Below are 11,549 nucleotides of genomic sequence, written 5' to 3'. Positions count from 1 at the left end.
TTCTGGTTCTCTCTTTTGATTTTATATTGTCGAGGCCGGATTGATTTTGTCTTCAGGAGTTCCGCGGTGGCCCAACTCCAATGTGGATCAGAAGTTTTCAGACTTTCTCCTTAGGTCTGGAATCTTCTAAGAATGCTTTTGGCCTCAGGAACTTGGGTGGCACTGACCTGAGACCCTTGCCGTGGATGCGCCACGCAGGGAAGCAAAGGCAGATGGGGAGGGAAGAAGCCCCAAGATTTCCCAGGGAGTGGATTGAGTAGCTGGGTTGTACTGGATGCAAAGGGTCGGGGGGAGTAAAGGTAAGCCTCGGAGCCCTAGAAAGAGGCTGTCAGCCCCAGAAAGAGGCTGGCGGGTGTTGGAGGACCAGGGAAGTAGAGCGAGGTGAGGGCAGGGCCAGGACCAGAAGTGGTGCTCCTGGAGCCCAAGAAAGGGACTGAGTTGCTCTGGGTGAGAAGGGTCAGGAAGCTATATTGGTTCCCCAGGTGTCTGGGGCCCCAAGACTAGGAATGGCTCAGGGCTCAAACTAGGAGTATAGAACGGCGAGGGGGGGGGGGGGGTGGAGGGGGGGATGGGGGTTAGGGGGGCCGGGCGGGGGGGGGGGGGCTGCCCCGCCCTTTCTTTTTGGGTTGTTTTTTCCCACTTCTGGGATGGAAGGGTGAATGTGGCTTAGGGAGTCCCGGCGGGGAGAGCTGCGCTGCCTCAGCTTGTCTTTTTGAGTAGTTTTTCCTCAGTTCTGTTTTTCTCAGACATGTGGATCCTAAAGTCTGAACTTCTATGGGCTCACACTCCCCAGCATATCATTCTAAAGGCCTCTGTGCTGTGGAGGACTCCAGAAAAACCCATGCAACATATTGCAATAGATGAAGCTCCAGTTTACAGTCATTAACTTGGAGTTGAAATTCCAGGTCAACACCTCATGGAGATTATTGAGCGTCTTTGAGTCTTAGAAGAATGATGGGGAGAAAGACAGTAGAAGTTCCTTGGGGCTGTTGGGATAACCACAAGAAATCATGGATTTCTTATCTCTCTCAACAGGCTAAGGATGTTCACAGTGTCCTATTGTGTAAAATGATACAGGACAAGGAATGGCTGGTTCCAGGCCCATCCATTCACTTATAATTTCCCCAGGCCTGAAGGCCCATAGTGTGTGTGTGTGGGGGGGTGTCATTCTCTATGCTTACTATGTCCTCCAGGCCACAGCTTAGGCATTTGATGTCTTTTACCTGAATTTCTACAGTGACTTAAGGGACTTAGTCTCCAGAGCACCCTTCCAAGCCTCCCCTTCACCGTCCCCAAGAGGGAAACTATGTAAAGTAGAGGCCAGTTCATGTCCTTACCCCTTTCCCACAGAAAACTGACTTGAAACTGCTAACAGCAAGAACCACACCCATCAGGGGGAGAGAGAAAAAAAAGTGCTATGACAGGGCATAGGTAAGGGAGGATAATGGGGATCATGGTGAATTGGAGCTCTGCTGACCAATGACATTCAAATTCAGAATCTGGAAAACCTTCCACAGGCTAAGCATGGCTTGTCTTGAGACTGGGTTCCTGGCTTTGACTGCCAGTGAGAACTAGCCAGGAACAAGAACCAAGGCCTCTGATCCTGTTCATAAGGGTTAGCTCCTTCTTGTTATGCTCTGTTGACTTGAAATTCATATGACTGTCAAACTGCAGTTCTGCTGGCCCTTAGCTTTGTGCTCTCGGTGGGGCCAGGAATGCCTGGCCCTGGGCTTCCTTTGCCAGAATCTTACTCAGTCCCTTAAGACTTCATTTTGGCAACTCTTCCTTCAGGGAGCCTTCCCTGCTCTCACTCCCAGTTCCCTAGATGGGTTGTGTATGTGTTTAGTGCCCCAACACTACCTGTTACTTTCTCCATCATAATTAACAAATAGTAATAGAGATCTTTTTTGCATCTGCTAATAAGGTATACACACCCAAGATCAGGGACTAAGAGTTAGCCCTCTTTGTGCTTAGAATTAATGGAATATTCTGCCATCGCTAAACAAAGGAGTAGGGAAACATGATCCCTACAGTCACAGGCAGGAGTCTGAATAATGTGAGATACAAGAGGTGCTCCCATAGTTGAAAGGTAGGATTGAGATTGTTCATATTCTCATGCTCTCTCTCTCTCTCTCTCTCTCTGACTCTCTCTGTCCCTCTCTTGCTCTCACTCATCATTGTAAAGGGTAGCAAATGGAAGAAAATGGAAACAAGAATTAAGGTGCCATAAACCTACTTAATTGACTATTAGAGATTTTCTCCCTTATTTATTTTTGTTGTTGTTGTTTGTTTTTTTTTGAGACAGGGTCTCACTGTGTGACCACAGCTGGCTGGAAGCTGTTAGTAAATCAAGTTGCTTTCAAACCTACAGAGAGCCACCTGCTTCTGTCTCCCCAGTGCTGGGATTAAAAGCTCATACCACAGTGCCCAGCCTCCCCATATTGTTGATTCAAGTTTTCAGACTTGGTTTGAAGCAAGTCTAATCTACATAGTGAATTCTAGGCTAGTCTCAAATATTTTTAAAAAATTTCAGACTTTATGTAAAGACTCTCCCTCTCCTTGTGGATTTTGAATTTTCAAGAAAGAATCTGATTACTCAGTTGAATGGCCTCAGGTACCAGTGGGATAGTTACCTCTAGTGGACTTTCCACAGCTGGATGCCTTTTTGCTTGCTTGTAGAGAGAGAGAGATCTTTCTTTGCCCCCACGGGGGAATGATGACCCTCTTGAAAATTCAGCTCCTTCCTTGGATGGAATCCCTGTGTAGAATGTTCCAGCTTACTTAGGGTCCTTATAAACAGCAACTACTTATTTCTCAAAGACTTAGAATCTGGGAAGTCTAAGGTCAAGGCGTGCCAGATTCAGTATCTGGTGAGGGCTAATCCGTCAAAGATGGAGGCTTCCTGCAGTTTCCCCACAGAGAAGGGAAAAAGAAGGAACTTCGGGGACTTTTTCAAATAAGAACTGCTATAGTTTAAATGTTTGTGTTCCAATCACATGGGAGCTCAGCCTCCAACTCAATAATATTACTAGGTATAGACTCAGGAACTCATTAGGTCAGAAGGGATTCTCTCTTGCAAATGAGATTAAGACTTTTAGGAAAGCAGCTTCAGTGGGCATTTGACCCATTTTGCCCTTCTATCCCATCTTCCATACAAAGACACAGCATCCATCTTTTCAGAAGGATGTAGCAAGGTGACGCTGTCTAAGAAGCAGAGATCAATCTCCACAGCAGACTCTAGAACTGGGAGAAATAACATTCTGTTGCTTACAGATACAACAGTCCGAGGTATTTTTCTGCAGCAACACCAATAAACACAGGTACTAATTGCGCTGAGGATTCCACCTTCATCATCTCCTTCTGATACTATCACCTTGGGGTTTAGGACTTCAGCATGTGACTTTTGATCAGGGAATGGGGTCACACAAACATTTAGAACATTAGCAATGTCTCTGAAGTCTTTGAGTGTGGAGAGTGTCCTGAGTGGTACAGGGTTCAGGACCAGGACTAAAGCCTGGGGATAAACTCACAGCTAAATCACATTCAGGGCTGTGCAAGTACCTCACTGACTGTCCAGTGCTCACAGAGCTGAACTTGTGCACAACTTTGGGCAAGTCACTGCCTCTGTGATCTTCAATTTTTTCACTTGTAAAATGAAGAGGTCAAGCTGTATGGCCTGTTATATTCTCTAGTGTGAAAACTGCTTTCCTTCCGGCTCCCCAGCTCCTATGAAAGCTCACTTTCTTCCGGTATTCCCTCTAGTCTTTCCCTTGTCCTACGGGGACTTGACCGTCAGCGGTTGGATATCCTGGCCATACCTGGATTGACTCTCAAGGACTCAGTCATAAGCCATTTAGCAAAGGCGAGCAGCACAGAATGACATAACACCGTCTGGGCCTTCTTGGAGGGACGTGCCTCACATTCCTCAGCTCAAAGCAAAATTAATTGGCCTTGACCTGGGGCCGCACCAAGGAGAAAGTACCCTTTGGGGCTGGGGTGCTTTCAGTGCCCAGATGAGGTCAGTCACCACATGGTTGAGAAGCCTGAGGAATGAAAGGTATTTGCCTCCCTTGTAAATCTCTCAGAAGAGTTAGGAGTATCTCAGGTCAAACTGACAGTGTGCATCTTGATAGAAAAAGAAACCGAAGATTTAATTCCCACTTAGAAAAGCCCATGGAGTTTTGTTCCTCAAGTCAGAACTAGAGTACCACAGAAGTGAAGGGAGGGTAACAGAAAGGAAGGTAAGGATCCATGTGACAGGTGGATGCCACTGGGTCAGGAGCTTAGCTCTGCTGATTCCCAGGTACCTGGGGGTCGATGGGGGATACTAGTTGACCAGCACACATAAACACATTCTGAAGTATAAAAATATTTTGCATGGAACTTACCATGCTCACACTGTCCCTTGGGAAGTTCACAAACCATGTAGTTGAACAAAGCAAGCACACAGATGCAGAAACACTGAGTACCAAACAAAACATCTAGATATGTTTGGGTGAATCAGCTGACCCACACAAGTGAAAATTACACAGCCAGTGTTTCCAGCCCTAGGTGGCATTGTGTGAGGGATGTATGCCCATGTGGCCTAAGCTGTCTTCTTCTTCCTGATTACCAGCAACTATATAGTTACTGCATTAAAATAATTTTATACCTCTAGGAAGTACATATGTGTTCCTGCTTTCCCTTAGCTTAATGTTCTAGAACAATTATCATTAAAAAAAATTTTAGTGATCCTATGATTTCCTCTTCAAGTTACATATTTGTTGCAGGAATACTGCATAATGTTGTTAATGGAAAAGATTCTGCTCTTAATTTCCCCAGTGGCTTCAGCTGCTACTTATATATACAATGGAAAATTCCCAACTCTTATCCCAAGCATGTATTCCAAATTGTGGGTTACGTTCTTGTAGTGTAACTTCCTCTCTCCCTCAGAGGAACCCAAAGGTACCTGAAATTCATCACCTCCCACTCTTTAAATCATCCACCCTGACTAGTGATTTTCTAATCACTGTCTACCCGTCACAGTGGAGTTTAGCCCTACAATGAAACATCTCTGTATCATACAAAAGAAAACTGAGGCACAAGCTCATGTCCTACACTCATTACTTTAACAGATGCACCAAGAACTCATGAGTTCATAGCAATAACCAAGTCACCCTATTAAAAAATGAAAAGAAATCACAGACATTTTTCCAATGGGACATAGGATGCTCCACAGACATATGAAAAAGTGTTCAACAGTACTAACCATCTGATAATGCAAATAAAAATCACAGTATATCACACGGTATCTGCTGGAATGTTTATTATCAAAAATAGAGGGAATTGGAAAAGGAAAATATGGGCAGATCCTAGTATACATGTATGAAATTATCAAGAATAAAGAAAAATATAATTTAAAAAGTAAGAAATTGCAAGTCTTGGTAAGGGTTAGGAAAAAAGGAAACCCTTGTTCATGGGTAGCAGAAGTGTGAATTGGTTTAACTATTATGGAAGGCGTTAAAAACTTAAATATCAGGTTGTCAAGATGGCTGAGCAGGTAAAGGCACCTAACACCTTGAAATCTATCCCCAGGAATCACATGGTAGAAGGAGACAGCAGATTCCCGTAGATTGTCCTCTGATGTCCACATGCATGCCATGGCATGTGTGCATCCACACATGCACACACACAAAATAAATGAATAAAATGTAATAAAAATTAAGCTATCATATGAGTCCAATAATCCTACTGCTGGGTGTAAAAAGAAATTGGGATAGCGGAGAGATGGCTCAGTAGGTAAGAGCACTGGTTGCTCTTGCAGAGGACCTGGGTTTGATTCCTAGCACACACATGGCCGCTAACAACCATCTGTAACTCTGGTTCCGGGGGATCTGGTGTCCTCTTCTGACATCCTCGGGCATTGCATGACGCAGGTGAACTTACATACATGCAGGCAATACACTCATATACATAAAATAAAAATAATAAAATATTAAAAAATAGAGAAATTGGAATGAGTATCTTAAGACATTAACTGCATTGCCATGTTCACTGTGGCATTATTCACAACAGCCAAGAAAATAGAAACAATCTAAGTGCCCACTAAAGGACACATGAAGGAAGAGAATGTCATCTATGTATGGTAATCACACTTGAGGACATATATGTTCAGAGATCATGGAATAGCATTCGGTTGTGAAAAAGAAAGAAATCCCACAATCACCACACACACACACACACACACACACACACACAATGGCTACTACGCCTAGTGAAATAAATTGGACAGAGAAAGACAAGTGTGGCACATCACTTTATGTAAAATTTTAAAATTGTATCACAGAGATCTGCCTGCCTCTGGCTTATTGGTGCAGGGATTAAAAGCGTGTACTACCATGACTGGTTGCTTTTTTGTTTTTATTTTTCTTGGTTTTATTGAGGTAATTTGACAAACACAAATTGCATATACGTAAAGTATATAACACAGCAAATATATATATACATGTCGTATGTATATAAAATCACAATCAAGTTAACTAAGAGTTCTGTCACCTCAAATAGTTATCTTTTGGGGGTGAAATAAGAACTAAGATGACTCTCAGCAAATTTCAAGTAAAGATACAGTATTGTTAACTGCAGTCACCACACTATACATCTGATCTCCAGAACTTACTCATCTTATAATTAAAAATATGTGTGACTTTTAAATGACCTCAAACAGCTCTCTCCGCTCCCAGCTCACATCTCTACACTCTCAGCTTTACAAACAGAGTCCTTAGAGACCTTGCCGGAGAACCAAATCCACATTGGATTTCCCTCTCACATAAAACAGCATCCTCTTTACTGGCTTGAGGCCCCACAAGATCTGCCTCCAGATTTTGGACGGCCCCTCCAGCTGCACTTCCTCCTTGGCCCCTGCTCCATTTCCTAGGCCTCCTTCACTGTCTCTAACCCTTGCACACACTCTTGCTTTGGAGCCCTTATACTTCCTTCTTCCCTGCTGCCCCAGGACATATGTCCCACAGATAGCCATGTGACTTACTTCTCTCAGAGAGTAATCAGAGACTTTCCCCCATCACTTCCTATAGAAATTGTGTCCTCAAGTCTCCACTTTGTGTGTGTGCATACATGAGTTTGTATGCATGCACATGTACATGCACATATGCATATGTGCATGTGCATGTGGAGGCCAGAAGTTGATGTCAGGTGTCTTTCCCATCACTCTGCACCTTAATTTTTGGGACGGAGTCTCTTGCCAAACCTGGAACCCACTGACTTGGCTAGACCAGCCAGCTAGCAAGATCCAGGGATCCTCCAGCCTCTGCCTCCCCAGCACTGGGACTGTAGGCGCACACTGCCATGCCTGGCTGTTTTAACGTGGGCTCTGAGGCTCCAAACTCAAGTCCTGATGCTTGTATGGTAAGCACTTCACCAACTGAGCCATCTCCCTGTACCTCACTTTGTGTGTGTGCATGTTCTTGCATGTAGGTACAAATGTATGGACGTTTACATAGTACATGCATGTATAAGTCAGAGGACAGCCTTGGGTATTGTTTCTCAGGTGCTGTCTAGTGTGTGTGTGTGTGTGTGTGTGTGTGTGTGTGTGTGTGTGTGTGTTTTGGAGACAGGGTTTCTCACTGGCCTGGAACTCATCAAGTAAGCTATGCTGCCTTGCCTGCAGTCCCAAGGGAGTCACCTGTCTCTTTCTAGTGCTAGGATTATAAGCATGTGTGAAGATACTCAGCTTTTTTTTTCTTCCATGGGGCATGGGGATCAAACCCAGGTCCTCATCCTTGCAAAGCAAGCACTTTACTGACTGAGCTGCCTTCCAGCACTCATCTCCCTTAAAATTCAAAACCAAACATTTTTTTCATGATATACTAACAACTGGCCTACATACTAACTTTGTGTTTGTTTGCTATCCAATTTCATTGTTCTAATGACAAAAGCCGCTTCTTCTCTTAGGCATAGGTGTTGGTACATATTCAATGAATGGAGGAATAAGACATAACTGGATAAAGAGAGTGGTGGGAGCGTGAGTACATATTTTGTCCCAGGCTCTGTGCTGTCTCAGGGTTACAAAACTTGTAATTTGGAAGCCCTGTGGTTAAAGAATGAAATAGACTTTTTTGAGGCCTTAACCCCTTAACCTGAGCATATGAGAGGTGCTCTTTTTAAAATTAAATATCACTTATTTATTTCATGTGCTCTTAATCCCTGAGCCACCTCTCCAGGTACTTTTTAAGGTACCCTAGGCTGCAGCCCAGATGCCTGTAAAGTTATCCACATATGGACATTGCTGTAACATACCGTCCAGTCTCCTTTTGCTTTGGGAGATGATCTGTATCCTGTGCATATTTCACTGCTCTGGGGGGCGGGTCTAAGATTTCTGCTGAAGTGGGCAAGGTGTACCCTCCCCAAACCACAGTTCATCTAAATGTGATGTGACCTGGTAATTTCGGAAGACAAAGCAGATTGAAAGCGTGTGAGAGGCCAACGAGCTCAGGTGTTTTCTGCTGATAGAAACCACTTGGCACAGGGCACGAGTGGGCTGCGGTTGGGAGTAGGGGGAGGGCTAGAATCAGGTTGTGACAAGGACATGTATTGTTCAAGCCAAGGAGTCTGTATGGGATAGAAGCCACAAGTAAAGCAAGCTTCAGCACAAATGTCTGTGATGTGGAGTAATCCTGTGTATTTAGATTTCAAAACTGATTTCCTGGGGGAGGTTTTTGGGAATTCATAACATGTTGTTGAGGCAATCCGTTGAGGGAGATTACTCTTCTCCTAGAATTCTGTAATCCTAGCCATGAGGAAAACCAAGAAAACAACTTACTGAGACCTGGGTGCAGGGTGATGAGGAAGGGGCAGGTCACATCTATTAATGCCACTGTGTGCTTTTCTTGATTTTTCTCCAGCTAATACAGGAGATTGTTAAGATTCCAAGAGGAGAGGGAATTAGTATTAGAAAGAGCCTAGGAGGAATTGAGAGCAGGGAACAGTGTGATGACCACTGAAAAGCTAGAGGAACAGCCAAGTACATAGTCAGTCGTAGTTAGGGAGTCTGACCCAGTCCAAAGGGCTCTCCAGATTCCCTCAGGGGAGACATTGGAGGCCCCAAGGGACTTCCTCTTTGATTTATTATTTTATTGTATGTGTATGAGTACATTGCCTGCATGTATGTAAGTGAACCCATTTCATGCAATGCCTATGGAGGTTAGAAGAGGGTGGGCATTAGAGCCTCTGAAACTAGAGTTAGGGATGGTTGTTAGCTGCCATGTGGGTACTGAGAATCAAACCCTGGTTCTCTGTAAGAGCAGCCAGTGCTCTTAACTGCTGAGCCATCTCTCCAGCCCTGGGACTTCCTCTTTGTGATGTAGGAATAGGGCCACTTATATTTTGCTTGTTTCTATGCTAAGGACTAAGCCTAGTAGTTCTCACATGCTTAGCTAGTACTCTACTACTCAGCTACATCCCCAGCTCCACTTTTACCTTTTTATATTGAGATAGGGTTCAGAGTGGCAGCCACTCCCCTCTGACCACTCTCCTCAGCTTCCACAGCACTGCCTGTTCCTTGCCTGCTGAGACCCAGTGGCCAGAAATTCACCATGTCTATTCTCAAGATCCGTGCCAGAAAGATCTTTGACTCGCTCAGAAATCCCACTGTTGAAGTTGATCGCTACACCGCAAAAGGTCTCTTCTGAGCTGCTGTGCCCAGTGGTGCCTCAACTGGTATCTATGAGACCCTGGAGCTCCAGGACAAAAAGACGCGCTACGTGGGGGAAGGGTGTCTCAAAGGCTATTGAGCACGTCAATAAAACTATTGCACCTGCTCTGGTTAGCAAGAAACTGAATGGTGTAGAACAGGAGAAGATTGACGAACTGGATGATTGAAACGGACGGGACTGAAAATAAACCTAAGTTTGGCGTGAATGCCATCCTGGGAGTATCACTGGCTGTCTGCAAATCCCACTTGTAGAGAACGGCATGCCCCTCTACTGACACATTCCCCCACCTGGCTGGTAACCCCGAAGTCATCCTGCCAGTCTCGGCTTTCAACATGATCAACCGTGGTTCTCACGCTGGCAACAAGCTGGCCTTATAGGAGTTCATGATCCTCCCCGCGGGTGCTTCCAACTTTCAGGAAGCCATGCGCATTGGAGCAGAGGTTGACCACAACCTGAAGAACGTCATCAAGGAGAAATAGGGGAAAGAGGCCACCAGTGTGGGTGACAAAGGCGGGTTTGTGCCCAACATCCTGGAGAACAAAGAAGCCCTGAAGCTGCTGAAGAACGCAGTTGGGAAGGCTGCTACACTGACACGGTTGTCATCAGCGTGGATGGAGTTGCCTCCTAGGTCTTCAGGTCTGACAGATACACCTGGGCTTCAAGTCTCCGGATGACGCCAGCAGGTACATCTTGCCTGACCAGCTGGCTGACCTGCATAAGTCTTTCCTCCGAGACTATCCAATGGTATCCATTGAGGACTCCTTTGACCAGGATGACTGCGAAGCTTGGCAGAAGTTCACAGCTAGTTCAGGCATCCAGGTCACTGGGAATGATCTCACAGTGACCAACCTGAAGTGGATTGCCAAGGCCACGGGTGGGAAGTCTTGCTCAAAGTGAACCAGATTGGCTCTGTTCAGACCGAGTCTCTGCGGTCATGCAAGCCCAGAGACTAATCGCTCAGTCTAATGGTTGGGGCGTCATGGTGACCCATCACTCTGAGGAGACTGAGGGCACCTTCATTGCTGACCTGGTAGTAGGACCCTGCACTGGGTACATTAAGACTGGTGTGCCTTGCCAATCTGAGTATCTGGCCAAGCACGATCAGATCTTCAGAATCGAGGAGGAACTGGGCAGCACGGCCAAGTTTGTGCGCAGGTCCTTCAGAACCCCCCCTGGCCAAGTAAACAATGGTCCAGCCATCCTTGGAGCCCTCAGTCACCACCGGCTGCTTAGACCCTATCCCTGATATGGAGGCTGCTCCAGGCCTGCCCAGTATTTGCCAGGTCTCTGTAGTTAGCTCCCTCTCCTGCCACTGCTTCCCTAGAGGTGCAATGCCACAGCTGTCTACATGGAGCACTGTTGGAAACCCCAGCTCTGTAATCATATGATTGGTCCAATCACTGTTTGTCACCTCGCTTTCCACATACTGTCAGGAGCCCTCATACCTTCAGTGTAATCTCTGGGCTACAGGCAAAGTTCCCAGTGGTTCTTTGTGCAAAATAAAAGACTTAGTGACTCAAAAAAGAAGTTACTCAGGTTAGTTTAATTCACCCTGTCCCTAATAAGCAGGCTTTGAACTTGCAATCCTCCTGCGTCAGCCTTCTAAGGAACTGGAATTATAGGTTTGTGTCACAAGACCTGGTTATTCCTATACTCTTGAAACTGCTTTCATCAAGTTTTTCATGCCAACCTTCTGCATCTGTTGAATCAAGCAATAATCACACCCACACAGTATTCTGAAGAAGACTTATCCCACTTGTCCTTATTCTCCTGGTCTCCAGGTCTATAAGTAGGTTTTCAGAGAAAATACAGGATACTAAATTAAATCTGAATTTAAAATAA

At 45.3% G+C, this 11,549-nt stretch overlaps 1 pseudogene; it reads left to right on the top strand.

Moving 5' to 3' along the window:
• The first annotated feature begins 9,587 nt into the window (after nucleotides 1-9,587).
• LOC103737144 lies at nucleotides 9,588-10,953 on the top strand (annotated as a pseudogene).
• Nucleotides 10,954-11,549: the final 596 nt, after the last annotated feature.

The sequence above is a fragment of the Nannospalax galili genome, unplaced genomic scaffold, assembly GCF_000622305.1.
Source record: "Nannospalax galili isolate Female #2095 unplaced genomic scaffold, S.galili_v1.0 scaffold718, whole genome shotgun sequence".
NCBI classification, from domain to species: Eukaryota; Metazoa; Chordata; class Mammalia; order Rodentia; family Spalacidae; genus Nannospalax; species Nannospalax galili.
This window is presented reverse-complemented; position numbering and strand designations above follow the sequence as displayed.